Below are 16,003 nucleotides of genomic sequence, written 5' to 3'. Positions count from 1 at the left end.
AATGTATCATTACTGGACAGACTTGCCAAATGTTTTGCTGCCTCTCCAAGAAATATAACAAACTTCACACTGCCACGGTGTGCTATTCTGTACAGGCTCAGTCTGAAGATTTGGGGGAAATAGAGCAAAGTGATTTTTTATATCTTTATATATTTATAGGCCCCAGACCTAATGGACTAAATTTACATAATGAATGAATGAGTGGAGGGGGATCTTTGGTCCCAATCGCCTCCCCGCCCCAATTCCCTTCTGCTATAAAAGTGCAGCTTGCGGTGGGGTCTGGGCGTAATTGTCCCTTGCAGACTTTTTAAAATGTTGGTAACTGTGTAACCAAGCAGGGCATTGGGGGTCGTTAGGCGCCCAGCACCTAGAAGGTTTTGTGTGTTCTGGTCACAATTAGTGCACAGCTGGCGTTTACAAACACATTTAATTATCTGACTCTGTTGTTGGCTCTACCTGAGGCAGATCAGATTTACAAGTAGGAACACTGAAGCAGAAAGCCTAAGTGACATGCCCAGGACCAGAGAGGGCATCATTTAAAGCTTGAATGAAAGTGCTGGATTCCTGATCCCTCCTGCCATTGAGCTGCCTCCCTTGCACAGGTCACGCTAGCTGTATAGCAGAGGATCCACACAAGCAGCAGTCGGTTGTCTGGGAGGTCATTAGTGATGGCTTTTTTGCCATCAGGAGCTAGGAAAACACTGCACCAGAGCTGGAGACTGATCTTGGATATTCCAGAGGGGTGAGGATATGCAGTCAGTTGAGGGAGCTGTGTGCATGCTTTACACAGCCCTCCAAGTCCAGTCCTGGGTGACTAGTGGGGAACTATGAATAACCTGTGGTCTTTATGAAAAATCAGTGACAAGCTACCAAACCAAGCAATTGATTCACATTGTCAAGGCAAATGTCAAGGGCAAGGGGGCAGAGAATCCTTTTATAAAATGAAAGCCAAATTTCTTTTGCTTCTGTGTCTCCAAATTAGGTAGAGTTGCAACCCAGATCTGTACAATCACATGTATAAAACACGTTACCTATGTAGCCTTTGCATATCCTCCATATGTCTTTGATCCACATGGGAGGCTTTATGCCCCTGCCTCTTGCCCCTTTACACACCATGGCTGTGTCACTTTCATTATTCTAGACATGTCATTTCTGAAGAAATATATATTCTGTTGTTGGGGTATTTTTGTTCTGTTAATTGTCAAGTGTCTGGTGGGTAATGAACAATGGAGGACTAATTGGAAGCAAGAGGGAATAAAATAGGTATTAGTTTGTTTCTGTTCTTAATTAAGAGGATATATAATACTGTGGGGAAAGTTTTAACAAATGGCGGGAGGGATTTTTATCATTAAGAGAGGATTAATTGGAAGCATCTTATAAATTAACATACAGGCACTGTGTTTTTTCCTTTTAGGTATCACACCAGGATATAACTAGCAAACAGCAAAGCAAAGGCCTAAAAGACCATTTCTATAGACAGGTGACTAAGAATCTCAAACAGCCAGAAGGGGAAGAGACAGGTCCCAGTTTCCCTGGGAGTACAAAAATGGTAAGCACCTGGCAGACTGTGGCCAAGAGGAGAATTCGGAAAAGTAACTAAATACCTATTTACCGTAAAGGGTACTGAGTAAACTCTCTGTGAATTAATGTTCTCTATATTAATTCAAGTTGTTACTTTATTTTAATTTTAAGTTCAATAACTTGACTGCTATTCTTTAAACAGTTAATCAGTTGGAAGCAAAAACATATGTGTTACTAAATAGTCCTCTGAATAAACAGACCAGGGAGCTAATGTAAGAAGCTATGCTTGATGTGACGTTTTCTTCCTATGAAATGAAAAATATTCCAAATGCTGAAGATCTTGTCGTCTACCAGCCACATCTAATAAAAAGGCTTCCCATTATGTGCCTTGTCAATTAAGCCCAGTCATGTTCTGCTCTTAGAATATGAATATGCATTTTATAGGACAGAGGGTCCAACATGACACATCACATTCAGCTTGAAATACTGTACAAATGGGATGCTGGCTTTAAAGGAATTATGGACATGATCCTGCTTCCACTGAAGTCTATGGTAAAACTTCCAAGCAGTAGGATTAGGCCTTTAGAAAGCAACAGGCTACAGATGTGGCTCAGGCAGGAGAGGGCAGGTGCTCATTATCTGAGCTGCTGAATCAAATGTAACTGAGTCTCTTAATCTAGACATAACAGATAATGGTAATGTATACCCTCAGGAAAAAGGGTTTTCCACCATTAGAGTTATAATATTACCTTTGTAGGCACTGCTAATCTTTTGTGCAGTTTTAAAAAAAAAATATCCAGTGGGGTTATATCACCACTTGTAAAAAGCTTCACAAGGACCAAGTTAGGTGAAACAGACCAAGTTTCTGCCGCATCATGCCTTCCTGTGGCTGTGGGTGAGGTTTGGCGAGCTGCAAAGGGACAGAGACCCATCCTCCAGTCCTGCATCTAAATGTCCTAAGGTCTGGGACAAACCTGTGGATCTTGGAGCGTTCACCTGTGCTTGGATCACAAACACCCCCTCTGCATGTTCAGAGTAGCAATCTGCAGAGAGAGGTCAATATTGATTCCTGGGTTATTTCACCATGGCTTTACTGATGCTGTGTAAAATGAGCTATCCATGGCTCTGCCACCTCCCTGCCAGGCATGCCCTCTGCAGAGCACCAAACCGTCCATTAGCGAAGAGGGTCCAAGGTGTAGCTACAGTCAGAAGCACTAAATCAAACTCTAAGATAAGGGGAGGGATACTGCTGTGCTGATTAGGTTCACCTCCTCTCCTTCTGACAGGCTTTTGACCATTTTCTGCTCCTTTCATCCCTTTGTGGGGTAAAATTGGAGGTGTTCGTCTGACTCTAATATGTACACAGTGCAGATATAAAGAGCTTCCACAACTGGTATCAGAACAGAGAATTCCTGCTGCTGCTGCTCAGGTGAGAGATTCTAGACACACACAGATTCCAAAGACTTTTACACCAATAAATGCCATCGGCGAGAGTATAGATGCTGTCTGCCCACGGGCAGTTCTTCCCATTCAAGCCTGGGGCCATGGTGTACTAACACATGAGTGGAGTGAGATCAGGAGCTGATTTTTGAAGGTTTCTGTTCAATATATCTAATTTTTTTCAGCACTTTCAAAACTCTGTCAGATACTAATTCAGGTGTCTGCCCCTTCCCTCCTCCTTTCAACTCGCCTAATCAGCTGCAGCACCAAAAATCAAATGATGTTTTTGGCTGCGTGTGTGGCCATGATTGTGACTATCTCCTTTTGCCGTAATGTAGTGGCGCTGACTAAAGAGTATAAACCGTTCGCTCCATGTGTTGAGGGCCTGGTTCTGGCTCCCCCATGGCCCAGCGTTCCCTTGCAGTTGTTCGCATAGTGGAGGTGCACACGGCAAACAGACAGGTCAGCTGCTGCATTCTGCTCTCAGGCAGAAGGCCAGCAGCATGCTGGTGGGGAAGTGGGCAGGCAGGGGGAGTAGCTGGAATCCACTTAGCTTAGACAAGAGCCTCCCTTCTGGCGTGTCCTGTGATTGTCACTGCTGAAAAGTATTTTTGCTAAAGAAGCCTGGATTGGTGTCAGTCAGGCAAACTCAGCCCACTGGTCCCCTGGAATAAATCACCTGGGGAAGTCACCAGCAGATCTCAGACTCCAGTCTCTTCCCTAGTGGGTTCTAATTAGCCCCCTGTGAACAGCCCTGTAATTTGACTGAGACAGGTGGGAATCTTTCCTTTCTATTATTTTGTAAGAGGAAGGATGGTCTTGTGATTAAGAAACATGAAGACTCAGGATTTGGGGGATCTATTCCCAGTTCTACCACAGACACAGTGTGTGACCTTGGACAGGTCACTTACCTTCTCGTGGCTGGAGTAATCCTGCCACCAGTGCAGGGACTGAGAGGGGAGGCTTGGTGCCTCTTCTATGCTGAGATTTCTGGGGCCAAGCTGAACCCTGGAGCAGGTTAGTGCAGCCTTATGGATGGTCTAACCACTGTCATAACCTCACATTCCATACAGTCAGGCCGAGCCACACGTCCACCCACCCCCAACAGACTCCCTGCCCTAGACGATCCTGCCAGGATTGAGCGAATGGCGCCATCTCTCCATTTCTAGCAGAGAGGGCCTCTTGTGTTGGGGATATTCTGCTGGGGAGCTGCACAAAAGCAGTTAATTCCATCCTCTGGGCATCAGTTACCCCATCCGTGAAATGGAGATAACTGTACTTTCCTACCATGCAGGGATGTTTGAGTCTTTATTTACTAATTCTTGTGATGTTCCCTGAGACCTTTGGATGGAACAATTTTTGGTTGGGTTTTTATTATTATTTATTTTATTTTTATTATTACATAAGAGTCCTGCTTATTCAGTCCCATCAAGTATCAAATACTATTAGGGCTCAGTGGACCACAAGTGAAAATTAGCTCTAAAGCACAAACTTCTTTCCCCGTTATATTTCTAGTTTAAATAGGTTTTTTACTATTCAAGAGCCTAGAAAGACTGCACAATAAACGTGTCCATGACCTTAGGCCCAATCCTGCAAATATGGACTACCAGGTGAAGTATGTACTACCTTGAGTAATCCCACTGTCTTCAGTCGTTTGTGCATTGTGCCCAGTAATAAGTGTTTACAAGATAGAGTCTTAAATTAGTGTTTACGTAGAAGCCAAAATGCTGTTTTCAATGGTCCGATTCCCTTTGTAAGCTGAGAAGTGCAGGGATCCAATATAACTTCACTACCTAAGTGTATTTCCTTCAAAAATGTTTTTTAAAAACATTTATATGTGTGTGTTGTATATGTATTTATACAGATGTGCACGCGTGCACCCATACGCACACTGTATGTACCTTTTCTTCTGCCAATCGGTGCCCATTTCCATAGAAACAGAAGTGAAACCATGAACCAGCCCCCAGAAACTGAGTTATTTTCATTTCCCAACACTCAGGGTCAGAAAGGCTGCGGGCAGGCAGCTGTCAGCTCATAGGGAGAACTCTCCCTTGTACATTTCAGCAGCTGGCTGTCATCTGACAACTACAAATACCAGGTTTGCAAAAAAACAGTTACAGACTTCAGAATCCTTTCAGCTTTGAATGCCTGTTTGGGTTGGGGAGCCCTGGTGTTTATGCTTTTGGATTCAGGCATGCTGGGAGGACTGCTAGTAACATTAGATATCACCTGTTGAAAATCCCTGTTCGCTCTGTCTCGATGTTGGGATTGGGAGGGGTCAGCAGGGGTAGTCTGGACCCAGACGGTGCCATTTATGTCCACAAAGGCGTAACTTTGAAGTTCTTGCCCTTGAGTCAGAGCACTGGCTAATGTGCTGCATGAATGATTGATAAACATTCTTTGGTCTCCTTCACAGTTCATTGCCCCAGTTAGACAATGAGGATGAACATGCAAGGCTCTACCGTATATACTCGCTTATAAACCAACTCCCAGAAAGCCAATGTCCTTCTTGTCACTGCAGACACTAACAAACATAAATGTCCTGCATGTAAACTGATCCTTCTCTCACTGTCCCTATGCTCCCCACCTAAGACCTTATGGAAGAGTCTTCCTTAAATAGGAAGTAACTTAGAGGACCCCTTGGCAGAACTTCTGGTTCCCCTTTTTCCCTGCTTGACTAGTGTATAAACCAAAAGTTTTGCCTGGAAATTGTGGCATAAATGGCTTAGCTTTATATATCAGTAAATATGGTATTTGCCTGAACTGCCCTGAATGAGTCACCATCACTGATATGCCCAGCCAGAAACTCCAGATCCTACATCTACCGGGTGTCTGTGCTTAGCGCGCATGCAGCAGCTATTCCAGCAAGCCAGCTGCAACCAAGAATTACCTCGCTTTCGCTGCACTTTGCACTTTGCAAAATATGGATTTGTGAAGGTTCTCAGATCAAACCCAGTCTTACTACAGAACAGGGCCGTGCAATGCCCAGGCTCACAGCTGTCAGAGGAAGGGCTTTCACTGTGAAAAATAGGCAGGCAGCAAAACACCACGTCTTAGTTACAGACAGATGGCTTTAAACTTAAACTGATTAAAAGGCCATGCTAATAGCACCACTACTAATGCCACATTAATTGGTAGGAATGTTTGTCACATCCAAGGCTGGCTCTATTATACGGGTAGAACAGGTGGTTGCCCGGAGCAGCAAAATGTTTACGGACTGTGGGAAGTGAAGGGCATGTGTTTTCCAGTTTGCCATGGGCATGAACAGCCATAGACCTGATGCTAATCTGAGAAGGGAAGAAACTATTAGCAATCAGCCATTTTGGCTTTGTTCCGGTGGCCTAGTATTACTGCTTTGCAATGCCCCAGAGGGAAAATATGGGTTCAATTATGGACACTAGTCTTTCACTTGTACGGCTGATATGGGCAGCTAAGGGAGGCAGCATGCTCAGCCCTTTAGTGGAAGCGGGGGGGAGGGGGGTGACAGGGAGTATTACAAGATGCTCAGCAGGAATCTTTCCTGCCAATCAAGGTACAGAAATAATGGGCTCCAGAAAAAGTCCATCCAGTCTAGCAAATGATGGTTGAAACATTGGCTTCTCCAGGAAATGTACCACAGTAATCTACAGCAACAGCCCAAAATAATGCAGTGTTGGTAATACAAGACATAGTGTTTTCACCTATTACTGTAAAGTACCATAGTACTTTTCAAAATAAGGTCAGAAGCAGTAATGCTGAACGAGACTTCTGGCCAGTAAATTAGGCATCAGTTTGCAATGTTGCTTGGCTGCAGAAAAGACTTGCCTGACTTAGGGGTTGGTATTATGAAGAGGTGGCAGGTAGAATCATAGAATATCAGGGTTGGAAGGGACCTCAGGAGGTCATCAAGTCCAACCCCCTGCTCAAAGCAGGACCAATCCCCAACTAAATCATCCCAGCCAGGGCTTTGTCAAGTCTGACCTTAAAAATATCTAAGGAAGAAGATTCCACCACCTCCCTAGGTAACGCATTCCAGTGTTTCACAACCCTCCTAGTGAAAAAGTTTTTCCTAATATCCAACCTAAACCTCCCCCACTGCAACTTGAGACCATTACTCCTTGTTCTGTAATCAGCTACCACATGAGAACAGTCTAGATCCATCCTCTTTGGAACCCCATTTCACGTAGTTGAAAGCAGCTATCAAATCCCCCCTTATTCTTCTCTTCTGCAGACTAAACAATCCCAGTTCCCTCAGCCTCTCCTCATAACTCATGTGTTCCAGTCCCCTAATCATTTTTGTTGCCCTCCGCTGAACTCTTTCCAATTTTTCCACATCCTTCTTGTAGTGTGGGGCCCAAAACTGGACACAGTACTCCAGATGAGGCCTCACCAATGTCGAATAGAGGGGAACAATCATGTCCCTCGATCTGCTGGCAATGCCCCTACATATACATCCCAAAATGCCATTGGCCTTCTTGGCAACAAGGGCACACTGTTGACTCATATCCAGATTCTCGTCCACTGTAACCCCTAGGTCCTTTACTGCAGAACTGCTGCCGAGCCATTCGGTCCCTTGTCTGTAGCGGTGCATGGGATTCTTCCGTCCTAAGTGCAGGACTCTGCACTTGTCCTTGTTGAACCTCATCAGATTTCTTTTGGCCCAAACCTCTCATTTGTCTAGGGCCCTCTGTATCCTATCCCTACCCTCCAGCGTGTCTACCTCTCCTCCCAGTTTAGTGTCATCTGCAAACTTGCTGAGGGTGCAATCCACACCATCCTCCAGATCATTTATGAAGATATTGAACAAAACTGGCCCGAGGACTGACCCTTGGGGCACTCCACTTGATACAGGCTGCCAACTAGATATGGAGCCATTGATCACTACCCGTTGAGCCCGACAATCTAGCCAACTTTCTATCCACCTTATAGTCTATTCATCCAGCCCATACTTCGTTAACTTGCTGGCAAGAATACTGTGGGAGACGGTGTCAAAAGCTTTGCTAAAGTCAAGGAACAACATGTCCACCGCTTTCCCCTCATCCACAGAGCCAGTTATCTCGTCATAGAAGGCAATTAGATTAGTCAGGCATGACTTGCCCTTGGTGAATCCATGCTGACTGTTCCTGATCACTTTCCTCTCCTCTACGTGCTTCGGAATTGATTCCTTGAGAACCTGCTCCAAGATTTTTCCAGGGACTGAGGTGAGGCTGACTGGCCTGTAGTTCCCAGGATCCTCCTTCTTCCCTTTTTTAAAGATAGGCACTACATTAGCCTTTTTCCAGTCGTACAGGACTTCCCCCGATTGCCATGAGTTTTCAAAAATAATGGCCAATGGCTCTGCAATCACATCCGCCAACTCCTTTAGCACTCTCAGATGCAGCACATTCGGCCCCATGGACTTGTGCTCATCCTGCTTTTCTAAATAGTCCCGAACCACTTCTTTCTCCACAGAGGGCTGGTCACCTCTTCCCCATGCTGTGCTGCCCAGTACAGTAGTCTGGGAGCTGACCTTGTTCGTGAAGACAGAGGCAAAAAAAGCATTGAGTACATTAGCTTTTTCCACATCCTCTGTCACTAGGTTGCCTCCCTCATTGAGTAAGGGGCCCACACTTTCCTTGACTTTCTTCTTGTTGCTAATATACCTGAAGAAACCCTTCTTGTTACTCTTAACATCTCTTGCTAGCTGCAACTCCAGGTGTGATTTGGCTTTCCTGATTTCACTCCTGCATCCCCGAGCAATATTTTTATACTCTTCCCTAGTCATTTGTCCAATCTTCCACTTCTTGTAAGCTTCTTTTTTGTGTTCAAGATCAGCAAGGATTTCACTGTTCAGCCAAGCTCATCGCCTGCCATATTTACAATTCTTTCTACACATCGGGATGGTTTGTCCCTGTAACCTCAATAAGGATTCTTTAAAATACAGTCAGCTCTCCTGGACTCCTTTCCCCCTCATGTTATTCTCCCAGGGGATCCTGCCCATCCGTTCCCTGAGGTTGTCAAAGTCTGCTTTTCTGAAGTCCAGGGTCCGTATTCTGCTGCTCTCCTTTCTTCCCTGTGTCAGGATCCCTGTGTCAGGATCGACCATCTCATGGTCACTGCCTCCCAGGTTCCCATCCACTTTAGCTTCCCCTACTAATTCTTCCCGGTTCGTGAGCAGCAGGTCAAGAAGAGCTCTGCCGCTAGTTGGTTCCTCCAGCACTTGCACCAGGAAATTGTCCCCTACCCTTTCCAAAAACTTCCTGGATTGTCTGTGCACCGCTGTATTGCTCTGCCAGCAGATATCAGGGTGATTGAAGTCTCCTATGAGAACCAGGGCCTGCGATCTAGTAACTTCCGTTAGTTGCCGGAAGAAAGCCTCGTCCACCTCATCCCGCTGGTCCGGTGGTCTATAGCAGACTCCCACCACGACATCACCCTTGTTGCTCACACTTCTAAACTTAATCCAGAGACACTCAGGTTTTTCTGCAGTTTCATACTTGAGCTCTGAGCAGTCATACTGCTCCCTTACATACAATGCAACTCCCCCACCTTTTCTGCCCTGCCTGTCCTTCCTGAACAGTTTATATCCATCCATGACAGTACTCCAATCAAGTAATGCTCACTCAAAGAACTGACGTGCCTGGAAACTTCACATCCTCTTAACAAAGTGTATGATGATGAAATATGTAAAAGCATCATGGGTGAGAGGAGAGAAGGGAAACAGAGGTTCTGTTACCTCCCTGCTCTCTGCTATGGCCACATCCGAAATATTGCATTCAGTTGTGGGTGCCTCTTTACCAAGATAGTGCTCAATGGGCGGGAGTTCAGAAGAGAGCAATAAAAACAAGCAAGCAGCAGGAGGAACTGACTTCTGAGGGATGATTTTAGATAGCTAAATATGTATAGCTTGACTAAGCTAGAGTTCAGGGGGAACCTGATGGCTGCCTACAAATACCGGAAAGGTGAAAACACCAAAGAGGAGAAATGAATGAACGTGGCACCTAGGAGTATAAGTAGGAGGAATGGGTGAAACTAAGCAAGGAAAATGTAGGCTAACAGGCCTGACAGTGAGATCTACTGGACTAGGAAGTGGTGGAAGGCAGTTTCCTTGGGACATGTAAACTAGATTGGAGAAAGCACTAGAGAATATACTGTGGAGAAAATCCTGACTGGCAAGAAGACAAGCTGGATGATACCAGAAGCGCTTCTAATATCTATGCATTGTTGCCAACTCTTGCCACGTTTGATATTTTAATTAAAGTCCCAGCTGCTGAAGTTCTGTAACTACATGAGAATCTCAACTTTAATTTCTTACAACAAATGTTCCTAGACATGGTTGTGAAGAAGAGTCTGAAAATGTTACTTGAGTGTAACCTTCAAGACTCAAGAACCAGAACACAAATAAAAATAACCCGTTTGTAAATCACATGATTTGTAAGACAATCTCATGATTTTTGGTGGTCCAACTCACGCTCTTTGAGCAGTTGGCACTGACCATATACATTCTAGTGTTTTTAAAAAAATCAGACACTTCTTCCATTCAGGAATATTATGTCTGAAAATCCTATTGGGTTTCCCCTGCAGTTACTTATCTGTACCGGTTAAACAGCAGCCTGATTTGTAAGGACAGAAACATTTCAAGGGACTTTTTAACTTCAAAGTAGTTTTCCTCTGTTACTGATTCACTCCCCCTCAGAGATTTTCAGACTGACGCTTTCCACTTCTGATTTGTGATTTGCATACAAGTTCTACTTCCTGCTGCAGAGCCTGTTCTGCAACTTACCTGAGAGAAAGAGAAAGGGGAGCATAAAGGGAGAAAAGAAAACCAGCGATCCACAGGAAAAGAGAGTGCAGGAGAAAGCCCAACAGTCGCTCTCTACCCTTGGTCAGTCCAGTGCGTGTCCCTGCTAGCCCCAAGGTAAGAGCTCTTAAAGGTACTGCCATTCCCTGTCACTGTTTGTTACTAACCACTGACCCACTTTGCCTCTTGTTTTTCTTTCTCTTCTTTCTGAGCTCTGACCTCCTTTTTATTTTGCCCATTTTAGCAAACAGTTTAGCAAACAGTGAGTTTGGCAAACAGCTCACTGTGCTTCAGCTGCTACGCTTTACAGATTTGGATCAGGACTGTCTGTGAGTAAACACTCTGGAAACGGATGACATACGCCATGTTTCTGTGTCGTCCTAACATCCTAAGCATTTGTATAGACGTCTGAAAAATGCCAGCAACGGGCCTGATCCTGGCTGGCTGGTGCACAGGGGTACCCCTGGAAAGTAGCTTGCACAAAGCTTTCACCTCTACCCCTCTGTGCCCCCCACACAGGGGTCAGCCAGTGATCCTGAATTCTCTGAGTGGTGGCACAGCTGTGCTCCCCAGGAGCTTCTGGAGGAATTGTGGCACCGTTGGGACAGCGTGATTTTGCACTGCCTGCCATGCAGGCCCATGCCTCGCTGCCTACTCGGCCATAAGGAGGGGTTGTTTCCCAGTAATCTAGGAACTGCTTAAAAGGGCACATCATTATGGAAAACAGTGAAGAAGTAGGATTATAGACCAAGATAAAACACTTCCAACCTGATGTTAATATCAGAACAGATTGCAAGTGATCTGATATTAATTTTTAAAAATCAGCTGTACAACTGATATGTTAACATCCCTTTCAGAATACTCAGTTTGGCAACTCTCACTAACGTTTGCTGGCTAGTGAGAACAGTAAATATGCCCCATATACGGTGCCTTACAGCTGCAACTTGTTGCTTGGAATTTCATGGTATTGCAAAATTAAGGTATCCTCTAAGGACTAAGGCCTGACCTACATTATAAAATTTATACCAGCATAATTATGTCAGGAAGGTGATGTTTTCCCAACGTAGCTATGCTGGTATATGCACTAGTGTAAGACCCAATTATGCCAGCAAAACTATGCTTTGTAGTCTGTTTTGGTGTAGCCTATTTTGCTATTTGTGAGCTATACTGACAGTTATAAGCTTCATCTATACTAGGCAGGTTTGCTGGTCTAGCTAAACCAGCAAACCCTTCTTAGCAATAACAAGACCTTAGGTAGAGACTGTACCAACTCTTTGGTGCCATCTGCAAGGAAATAACAAAATGCTTCCTAGCTCCATAGGCTCAAAAAATGTCAATGGAGGAGGGGGAAAAGGTTGGTAAGACCTCTGTTCTTCCTCTCATTGTCTTGTATTTCCCCAAAGCCCTGTTTAGCATGCAGCCTCGAGTTCATTTTGCATTATCCACACCACTTCTAGGTTTTGGGAATTTGTTTAGTTTTTGCAAACTACTCTTGAAGATTGTTGTCTGGAATCAAAGAAAAGGAATTTCAGCTGGATAAGGCTGAACTGGGCACACTTTGTCATCACATCCTAAACAGCATGAGAGCCCAATGGCGTAAGGTCACAATCATGCCTTAGCCAATTCAAGCACTGCTGAGGGTCCTGTGGAGGGAATATCTTGTTTTTCAGTTTACCCTACTGTGGGGATTGGGTACAAAGAGTGATTGAGGGTACTTTGATTATTGTGTTAGGGCTGGATGCCAGAGATGAGGGGGGGGAGTTCACCCCCCCACACACACTTTTGAAACAGAAGGGGCTGTGCCCTCCCCGTGTTTGAGAACCTGAACTCAGTAGGGGGAGCCCAGGGGGCCCAGACGCCCACCCCCTGTCCCCTGACCAGAGCTGGGTGGTGTAACAGCAGAGCCCCTTCCCTGCGGGCATAACAGAGGAGCAACTGGGCCAAATTTGTGACCTGGTGCATAGGGTCACAACACCACTCCAGCGTGAGAGTCTGAGCTAGCAGGATTTGAACCGGAGGAGAGTTTATCTACCCAGGGTCTTCTATGGCATTATCTTATCTGAGTGACTCAGGCACCAGCAAAAGCAGCCTGGCACGAAGGGCTCTCACTCTCTTAGGACCCAAGGCACTGCTCCCCTGTTAGTTTCCGATGTGCCTCCGCTCTTCACACCGCACTGGTGAGCTCAAAGGAGCAGCTGTGATCAGGCTAAAGTCTGTATCAGGGTTGAACTGAGGGGCAGTGGTTCTGATGTTGGCTTATGGCAGCCAGAGTGCCCTTCAATATACTGCTATGCTCGGTGCATTGGAAGCTCTTTTGTGATTGCTTTGGAAGGCAGGCCGCGTGCCTTGGAAGAAGGTGCTGGAGCTTATGTGTAGGTGTTCACCCAGGGTTGGTGGCTCCTTCTGCAGGTACCCAGGGGGGTGTTCATTCCTCATCAGGAAACATGTTGAGGGGGAAGCCTGAGACTAGATCCCTGGGGGAAAGTCTGCCTAGTGCTGTGCTGATGTCAATGTCTAACAGTTGGCCTCATGTTGACCCAGCGCACAGCGTTGCTGTCTCTCCAGCACCCATAGTATTAAGGAGATGTGCCAGTGTTTCCATAGTTAAGTTTGAAACCAGCTTCCACTATCGAGCCCTATTTTGGCATCCTCATAACTTCGAGTTGGAAAATGGATTTGGCCTGGAAATTGCCATGTTTACTCTGCAGCAAAAGGAGACTGTTTCTGCAAAGTTTGAAGAAAATTCATCAAGATCCTTTGAAGTCACACTACATTATAATAGTGCCATGGTTTGAAAATTTGGACTTGGTATCTATGTCTTCCTCTAGCTCTAAAGCAATGTGTTGCTACCTCTTCAGGGGAGCATCAGAGCCAGGCAGAATTCCAAGCCTTATGCTCAAGAAAGCACATGGCCAGCACCCTAGCTACTCCCCACGGAGATGCATGCCACCCTTAAGGGGCAGGGAGGAGTGGAGACTTGTGGCTGTGTTGGTCACCCTGTGCACCAGCCAGCGTTGTGGGGTAGTGGTGTGCGCACGCCCCCTGTTCAATGGAAAGCTCCAGGAGGTATTCTGACTCCAAGCCAGAATGCCGTGGTGTTTTCCCTGGGGCAATGCACCCCCTACGCCTTCTGGGCTGTGCCTAAAGAGTTCCAATCTAGCCCTGTGTTAGCTGAGAATGTACTCCGCTTAGAAGCATCTCATAAAAGCAAATCTTTTGCCACTGAAATAAAGAAAACACAATTATATTAAAATCAGTAATTCAGTGGTCAGAGTTAATGATAACTATGTTTTGATAAAATATACTTTTCATTATAGTTCATATGCATGTGTGTGTGTTTATTTTGTGGACAGTTCAGGATTTATGACATTAACTATTCATTTCCTTGTTTTCAAAAGCTTGCATTTTGTTACTGGTGTGATATGCAAGCATGTTGTTATCATTTAGCAACATTAACTAGCATTTAAATAATGTGGTTGTTGTTTTAGAGTATACCTAGCAGTCACTAGAAGTACATGTCACTAAACCGGGAGCGGGCAAACTTTTTGGCCTGAGGGCCACATCGGGTTTCCAAAATTGTATGGATTCTGGTTAGGGGAGGCTGTGCCTCCCCAAACAGCCAGGCGTGGCCTGGCCCCCAACCCCATCCGACCCCCCTCCCCCATGCTTCTCGCCCCCGATGCCCTCCCCGGGACCCCTGCCCCATCCACCACCCCCTTCTCCCTGTCCCCTGACTGCCCCCAGACCTCCCGCCCCTGACTGCCCCCCTGGGACCCCTGCCCCATCCAACCACCCCTTCTCCCTATCCCCTGACTGCCCCCGGAAACCCTGCCCCTGACTGCCCCCTGCCACCCCATCCAACCCCCCCCTCCTTCCTGACTGCCCACCCTGCAACCTGCCCCCATTCAACCCCCATTTCCCGCCCTCTAACTGCCCTGACCTCTATCCACACCCCCGCCCCCTGACCAGCCCCTCGAACTTCCCTGCTCTCTATCCAACCCCCGCTGCTCCCTGCCCCTTTACTGCGCTGCCTGGAGCACCGGTGGCTGGCAGTGTTACAGCCACGCACCGTGCAGCACAGGGCACCGGGTCAGGCCGGGCTCTGCAGCTGCGCTGCCCCAGGAGCTCACAGCCCTGCCGCCCAGAGCATTGCGCCCACGGTGCAGTGAGCTGAGGCTGCAGGGGAGGGGCCGGGGGCGAGCCTCCCTGGCAAGGAGCTCAGAGGCCGGGCAGGAGGGTCCCATGGGCTGGATGTGGCCTGCGGGCCGTAGTTTGCCCACCTCTGCACTAAACATATGGGGAAAATGTGCCAAGCACATAGCAGAGTCTCTGTCCTGAAAACAGGTTTCAGAGTAACAGCCGTGTTAGTCTGTATTCGCAAAAAGAAATGGAGTACTTGTGGCACCTTAGAGACTAACCAATTTATTTGAGCATGAGCTTTCGTGAGCTATAGCTCACTTCATCAGATGCATACTGTGGAAACTGCAGCAGACTTTATATATACACAGAGAATATGAAACAATACCTCCTCCCACCCCACTGTCCTGCTGGTAATAGCTTATCTAAAGTAATCGTCAGGTTAGGCCATTTCCAGCACAAATCCAGGTTTTCTCACCCTCCACCCCCCCACACAAATTCACTCTCCTGCTGGTGATAGCCCATCCAAAGTGACAACTCTTTACACAATGTGCATGATAATGAAGTTAGGCCATTTCCTGCACAAATCCAGGTTCTCTCACTCCCTCACCCCCCTCCAAAAACCCACCCCCATACACACACAGACTCACTCTCCTGCTGGTAATAGCTCGTCCAAACTGACCACTCTCCAAGTTTAAATCCAAGTTAAACCAGAACATCTGGGGGGCGGGGGTAGGAAAAAACAAGAGGAAATAGGCTACCTTGCATAATGACTTAGCCACTCCCAGTCTCTATTTAAGCCTAAATTAATAGTATCCAATTTGCAAATGAATTCCAATTCAGCAGTTTCTCGCTGGAGTCTGGATTTGAAGTTTTTTTGTTTTAAGATAGCGACCTTCATGTCTGTGATTGCGTGACCAGAGAGATTGAAGTGTTCTCCGACTGGTTTATGAATGTTATAATTCTTGACATCTGATTTGTGTCCATTTATTCTTTTACGTAGAGACTGTCCAGTTTGACCAATGTACATGGCAGAGGGGCATTGCTGGCACATGATGGCATAAATCACATTGGTGGATGTGCAGGTGAACGAGCCTCTGATAGTGAGGCTGATGTTATTAGGCCCTGTGATGGTGTCCCCTGAAT

General features: G+C 46.2%; 1 protein-coding gene across 2 annotated transcripts in view; it reads left to right on the top strand.

Annotated features, from left to right (window-relative positions):
- Positions 1–10,690: 10,690 nt before the first annotated feature.
- TRAF3IP2 (TRAF3 interacting protein 2) overlaps positions 10,691–16,003 on the top strand; it is a 47,359-nt gene continuing 42,046 nt past the window's right edge. For both annotated transcript variants that reach the window (XM_077811706.1, XM_077811705.1), the window contains exon 1: positions 10,691–10,837. The gene's annotated coding sequence lies outside the window, so the exon portion shown is untranslated. The remainder of the gene's footprint in view (positions 10,838–16,003) is intronic.

Source organism: Eretmochelys imbricata, chromosome 3 (assembly GCF_965152235.1).
Source record: "Eretmochelys imbricata isolate rEreImb1 chromosome 3, rEreImb1.hap1, whole genome shotgun sequence".
In the NCBI taxonomy this organism is placed as follows: domain Eukaryota; kingdom Metazoa; phylum Chordata; order Testudines; family Cheloniidae; genus Eretmochelys; species Eretmochelys imbricata.
This window is presented reverse-complemented; position numbering and strand designations above follow the sequence as displayed.